Source organism: Vespa velutina, chromosome 1 (assembly GCF_912470025.1).
Source record: "Vespa velutina chromosome 1, iVesVel2.1, whole genome shotgun sequence".
In the NCBI taxonomy this organism is placed as follows: domain Eukaryota; kingdom Metazoa; phylum Arthropoda; class Insecta; order Hymenoptera; family Vespidae; genus Vespa; species Vespa velutina.
The window spans coordinates 5,515,118-5,522,617 of NC_062188.1; the positions used below are offsets into that span (position 1 = coordinate 5,515,118).

General features: G+C 32.0%; 1 protein-coding gene across 18 annotated transcripts in view; it reads left to right on the plus strand.

Moving 5' to 3' along the window:
* Nucleotides 1-7,500, plus strand: part of LOC124950356 (ankyrin repeat domain-containing protein 6) — a 131,765-nt gene that overhangs the window by 73,556 nt on the left and 50,709 nt on the right. The window lies entirely within an intron of this gene.

Consider the following 7,500-nt stretch of genomic DNA (forward strand, 5'->3'; position numbering starts at 1 on the left):
TTTCACCTGCGATTTATTAAAATTCATTAATATTTTTACGAAATGGTCACGTGATAAAGAGTAATCGAAGGTTAAAAAAGGGGGGGGGGGAAAAGAAAAAGAAAAAAAAGGATAAGAAAGATATTAAGAAAAGAGAGAAGAAAAAATTATAATAAATAAATAAATAAATAATATTCACGGTAGGGACGTATATCAATGACGGAACTCGTCGTAAAATTGGAACTAATTGGCTAATAAATTAATAAATAATGAAAACTTTCTTATACTTTATTAGTATCGTAAAGAGGTGAGGGTGATGGTCAATGTAAAGAGTGGGAGATAGGTGGCGGCATTATGGGATGAAGAGAAGAGGGAAAGCGTGGGATTAAAGGTACAGAATCATTATACCGTTGGATGATAAGTACCAACACGTCGAGAATAAAAAGGAACGATCGTTTTTATATGAATGGAACGCGGCGATACGTACTTACGTTCGTTCCTTCGTTCGTTCGTTCGTTCGTGCTTTAATAAATATTCGAATCTCCTCTCCCATTACCGGCTACGGCCGCTCAAGTTTCTTTTCGTATATACAAAGGATATCGTAGCTCAGCTCCTCCTCGTAAGCACACGAAACGCAACGCTAGCTAGGTAATATGTATATATATATATATATATATATATACGTACACATATATATATGTATATATGTATGTATGTATATGTACATGTATATGTATATCCTTTTGCGAGATAAATCAAGATTCTCTTTCTCTTTCTCTCTGTCTTTCTCGCAGTAAAGGGTACAATAAATTCAAAAGACCCTGCGGTTTTATCCTTCGGTAAATATACTGACGCCGAATGATTTAACCGAACCTACCTTTGCAAAGTATCTATGGCTTGTTAGTTAGGTAAATGTTGCGTTATCTTAGCAAGCTTTCCATCTACTTCTTCTTCTTCTTCTTCTTCTTCTTCTTCTTCTTCTATATCTTCTTCTATTTCTTCTTCTTTTGCTTTCTTAGTTTCAACTGTCTACTTTCATCCTCTTCCTTATTCTTCTTATAAATATCCTTATTTATTATTGCTTGTCGTCATTTAAATCTTCCTATCATTTGATTTCGATAAAATCAATAGAAAACTTTTACAACTGTGAATACTGTGCTCGTGTTTGTTTGTTTTTCTTTTTTTTTCTTTTTCTTCTTCTCTCTCTCTCTCTCTCTCTCTCTCTCTCTCTCTCTCTTTCCTTTTCATATGCACCATTCGAAAGAAACTAACTCATCTTCATAAGAAATCATCAATTTCTAGGGAATTTTTTCGTAAGTTCGTCGATAAATAAATTAAAAAAATGGATATAGTATATATCTAAGTATGGGGATTAACGTTAAATTCTCCTTAAATGATAAAGAAATCATTATAATTCTTCGTCTTTCTTTTCTATTTTAATTCCTTGTTATCGAGCTTATATACAGTCTTTTCTTAAGAAGGATAAAAATTCAAAAAAAAAAAGAAAAGAAAGAAAAATAGAAAATAAAAAGCAAACAAAAAAAAAAAAGAAAAAAGAAAAAAGAAAAAGGAAATAAAATAAAGGAGAGAAAAAGAAAAGGAAAAGGAACAAGTCATATCTTATGCAAATGTATATATGAATAACGGATAATAGAATTGTATATTCAAATATATCGACGTGTTCGACGAAGTCATCAACATTTTTCTTTTCCGTCGTTTCTAATGATTTGAAATAGATAGGCACCGGGCTGGACTAGGTAAAGGTATCGTTTTAAATAAACACGTATGCATTCGTTGAATGCAAGTTCTCCCTTAGGAATAAGTAGATACGTTCTCTCCCACGCACGATCACAAACCGAGTATCCGGCGAAGCATGCCTTAATATATTCACCCCTCTTTCTAGAAGAGTCAAGCGAGGCATGCTAATTGCCTTAAGGACAATAGTGAGATTTCTTACTGGCTTGCGATACTTACTACAAACACCATGACCGCGCCTTATAATAAACGAATGATGATCGTTCGATTTCGATAGTCATGTGTCCCAATTTGATTTTATTCGTCATACAATGAATTTATTTCTCAGGAACTTTTTCAAAAAATTATATCAGAATGAATAGTTACATCGTGAAAATTAGTATCGTTAATATCATAGGTAATATTATATATTATAATTATGTTTACAATATTTCTTCGATATTTTCATACGAATAAGTAAAATTATTAATGACTATGTCGAATTATTACATCAATATGATAGTACGAAAATAAAGTCATGATTCTAGATGGATAAAAAAATGATCAAAGTGATATTAAAAAATAATCAATTATTTTTGTTCGAGACTTTTTAAATTCATTTTTCTACAAATCGTAAAATTACAAATCTAAGAATTTTTTTTCTTTCTTCTTTTTTTTTTCTTTTTTTTTTTTACATTCAATTAATTCCTATTAATTAATTTTAGAAAATACAATCATCGTTACTGATACGATATTATCTATCTGCTCAAAAAAAAACAAAAAAAGAAACAAAAAAAAACAGACGAAAAGGAAAAAGAAAACATACAAAAACAGTCATACATACATACACACAGATTTTTTATTAATAAGTCAATAGAAAACTGTTACCCATATCAAAAATAAAAATCAATAATAATCTATCATAAAAATATCCTATAATATATTTAAATTCTACAATAATATTTCTTTAGTCGTATATACACACACCATACACACGCACACACACATACACCCATATACACACACATATATATATATATATAAGTGAATACAAATATCCGTTCCATTTAAAAGGAGAACGGATACAGTAGGTTCGCGAGAACTTTAGAACACTTGCTCCTCCGCGTCGAAAGGATCACAATGGTCGAGCTAAGCTCGAGGGACAATGGTCGCTTTCACCGTAACAATCAGAGCGAAATATCAGTGCTCTCGCAGGAAGCACGTCGAGTCACTAGACAACAACTAGGAGAGACAACGACGACAGTCGACTGCAGTAGCAATAGTAATAGCAGGAACGGCAGCAATGGAAATAACAGCAGCATCAGCAGTATCAGCACCACCAGCAGCAGCACCAGCAGCAGCAGCAGCAGCAGCAGCAGCAGCAGTAGCATCAGCAGCAGGAAGAGCATCAGCATCAGCAACAGTAGAAACAGCAACAGAGAGCGGCGTTACTTCGTCGTTAGTTAACGCCATAAATGGGAGGAAGAAGTTTGAACAGACGTTGGTTCTGACCAACTCGAAAGTTCATGATCTACGCGGTTACGTCAATTACGAGAACCACGGCGATCTTACGTCGTCTCTTCAAAGACTTTTCTTCTTTTCAAGAGAAGAAGAGAACTCTTATCTTTCTCTCTCTTTCTCTCTCTCTCTCTCTCTCTCTCTCTCTCTCTCTCTCTCTTTTTCTGTCTTCAACAACAAGGATGGTCTCACGTCGAGATATTTAACGATAGATTATTTCAACGTCTATTATTTTCCACTTAGTTATATATCTGTCCCTCTATTATTAACCTATACAATCATCTTGTATTCTCATTATATAAGTTTCTAATGTATCTAACGATAATATATGTTATTAATATATCTCACTATCTTTCATCAATAAAATTCTCTGTATTCCCGTTTTATACTTCATTACTATTTTTTATCTTTTCTCTCTCTCTCTCTCTCTCTTTCTCTCTCTCTCTCTCTCTCTTTCTCTTTTTCTCTTTTTTATTACTTTTTACTCGTACGATCATTAAAACTTAATATATTATTTAGATAGTGTTAATAATAACTGTTCAAAGTTCTTACATGAATGTTCACACCAAGTTTCTTTCTCAAGTAATGGACATTTTCAAAAGATACAAGCTCGATGATTAAAAAGAGCTATTTACGTATCCAATTCCGTTCAAGAAAGGTAATACGCCCTTTAATCGCAGGCAAACGGTGAAGCCAAAGGATAGCCGATTTTAATCTCCGGTTCGAGATTGGCCAGTCGTTCGCTGACACGAGTGGACGCTTCTTCCGTTGCGGATAAGAAGGATTACTTGCAACTTTCTCGTTTTCTCTCTCTTTCTTTCTCTCTCTCTCTCTCTCTCTCTCTCTCTCTCTCTCTCTCTCTCTCTCTTTCTTTCTCTCTCCAATATTCTCGAATAAGTCTTCCCTTGAAAACTCGTTTCAGGTTTTCCACCGAAATCTAATCCACTTCGAATAGTTAGATTTATTCATTACTTTATACTATATAAATAAATCAAATTAATATTTAATTATTAAATTAAAGTAATATTTAATATATGTATAATATATTTTTAATATATATTTATATGTACATATAAATAAAATAATTAAATAGTAATTTGATTTATTTTAAAAACTTAATTTTTATATATGATATATAATATAGTACATAATATATATATATTATTATTATTATTATTATTATTATTATTATTATTATTATTATTATTATTATTATTGAATTATTTTGAAAATTATTCAATAGGAAAATATAAATGTGTATAACTATAACGTTGATACGATAAAATTAAAAAAAAAAAATATATATATATATATAAAATGATGGATAAAAATTTAATAAAGTTTACGATCGTAAGATGAAAAAGATCAAGATATTCATTTTCTTAAATCTCTCTCTCTCTCTCTCTCTCTCTCTCTCTCTCTCTCTCTCTCTCTCTCTCTCTCTCTTTCTCTCTCTCTTCTATCTGTTGTAATTATAACGATGGTGTTAATTGACGACAGGTTTTTCTCTCGGCGAAAGAAAATCGAGTACGTCGGATCCATCGTCGAATCGAAATTGCAAAGACGCGATACGAATCGCGGATGCGCCGAGAAACATGAATTTCATTCGCGAAACAAAGTTTCTCTTCCAAAGAAATATTGCGATCCTCTGCATCGTTTCTCGCTTCAGCGTCGCGTGAAATCTTTGCCTTCGTAAATCCGAGCTTCTTTGTATTCACAACCGAGAAAAAGAAGATGGAGGAGGAGGAGGAGTAGTAGTAGTAGAAGTAGAAGAAGATGAAGAAGAAGATGTAGATGAAAAAGAAAAAGAAAAATCGAGACTTTTATACTGTCTGTTGGCTTTTGTAAACGACTTTCAGTTTACTTTCCTTCTACATTGTGGATCATCCTTCCGTTAATAAATACTTCGATCTTTTCTCCTCGTACAATTAGAGCGTGGATAATCCTCTTAACGCTAGAACTAACAAATCCTCCAAAAATGTTAAATTTTAATTTTCTCATACGTTACAATTAGTAAAATTCTTGATTATACTATGAAGAATGTTATAATTTGAAAGTTGTTTAAATAAAATTAATTAAAAGTAATAAGCTTGTTCGCCTGTCTGTGTGTGTCTGTGTATGTGTATATATAAACATTTCGACAATTCTAGCGTTAAAAAAATATTCCAACGATAATTAAAATCTTCCTAGTAGTAATTAAATAATTACTAAAAATGTTCGAAGTTAATAAAAATGAGCAAATTAAATTTATATTATATTAACGTGAAATTATTAAAAAAAAAAAAAAAAAATATATATATATATATACATTAAATAAAAGCAGTTGAAATAAATTTATGTTTGAAATAAATTTGATGATCGTTAAAAATGATTATCTTTATTCTATTATTTCGAATGTGATTCAACAATAGTATATATTTCGAAACCGGAAGCTCTTACAAACCGCGTATAGTCGCGATTCGCTTGATATTTCGCGAGAAAGCGTTCTACCGGTCGCGCTGCTGATGTTTGTGGTAGACCGCAAGTCAACCGCGAGTTAATTAATACTTATTCCACCGTAAAACATTCGTTTGCGTAATTATAGAGAAAGAACAAAAGGGCTCATAAACGCGGTCTCCTCTTTATTAGCACTAGACGTTCCTTTGACCGTCCTCTCTGTTCTTTTCTTTACCCGCCTCTTTACCTGCCTACCTGTCTCTCAGCTTTTTCATACCTTCTCATTTCTCGCGATAAAAAAGTTGCGGGTGACGACATTACGTAACATTGTGAAATGCAATTACGTGAGCTAACATTAACCTTTAACCCGTTAAACGTATAGCCATGTTTTAAAAAATATATTTGCGTTGTGCAGCTTGAAAAATTCAAAGACGACAAATATTTTCCAAAATATTGCTATACTCCGTCTGATACATTTGACACTACTAATTGTAATATATTATTATTTAATATGTATATATATATATATATATATATGTTACGATTTAATCATTCAATAAATGTCATAGAAATGATTATGATAATGTGTAAATTTTTAAAACGAATCGTGGATTAAAAAAGAATTGAATTTAATCGAACACGAGTTGTAATTTATTGGGAATATAAAAATAGTATTATAAGATTTAAATGAAATCACCAGGTACAATTCTAGAAGTCAATTACATGACTAACATGACAATCATTATTTCTCAATCTGACATTCTCTTACTCTTTTCTCAAGTATAAAAATCACTTGCAATGTAGATAAAAGATGAAATTTGGATTCTGAAAGCGTACGAACTGGTATCATCATCTCGTCCTTTAGAAAATTCGTTTCAATGATTCTTACCTCCCGAGAACGAAACGTATGATCGCGAATGCTCACTCGTTCGTTCGCTCGTCTTGCCCGGACGAGTGGCTTCATGATTTATGGAAGATGCGTCGAGTGTTCGCCACTCTGGAATTATTGCCAAGATCCAGACATGTCTTCTCTCGTTCGTTCGTATAACACGTAGTTATGACTGTGAAAGAGAAATAGAAAGAAAAAGGAGATACGATTCAATAGTATATGTACACACGTACGTACGTATATATATATCTGTATATATATGTATATAGCTAGACGATATGCCGAGCGACGATCATTTGTCGGTATCCAAGCTTTCTTCTTAGGCAATACATCGAGAAGGTAGGCTTTGACATATACGTACGTGCGATTCCACCCGCGGAATTCGAATAACGCGAACGACGACGTTCCATTCTTCTTAGATCCGTTCTCCTTTGATTCCAACTATCGGCTACGCCTACAATCTTTCTCTTCTTTCAATGATTTCATATTATGGTGAAAAATAAATTTACAACAAAACAAGACAAGTTGTCTTGTTCGAGCTCGTGTCTATTAAATTTTATATTCTTTTCTTTTTTTTTCTCTTTTTTTTTTTTTTTTGTATACAACAAAAACTATCTCATTAATATTTAAGATTCTTCATTTCGTTTAACATTTGATTTAGTCATTTTCTCGTTTACGAACATAATAAATAACAAATAATTCATACTTTTGGATATACAATATATAATATAAATGAAAATGAACAACAAACGGGATATGAGAAAAATGATATAACCTTTGATAACAATCGAAAGGAACATTTCAACATTGACAAAATCAGACGTTTATTATTCTATCGTAAAACTTAAATTACTCGATGTATCTGTTAAGAAGGATGCTGTCGTGTCTTCCTATCAGATAAAAGTTTAATTTATGTGCCCATCGTGCTTTAATCATCTCTACGT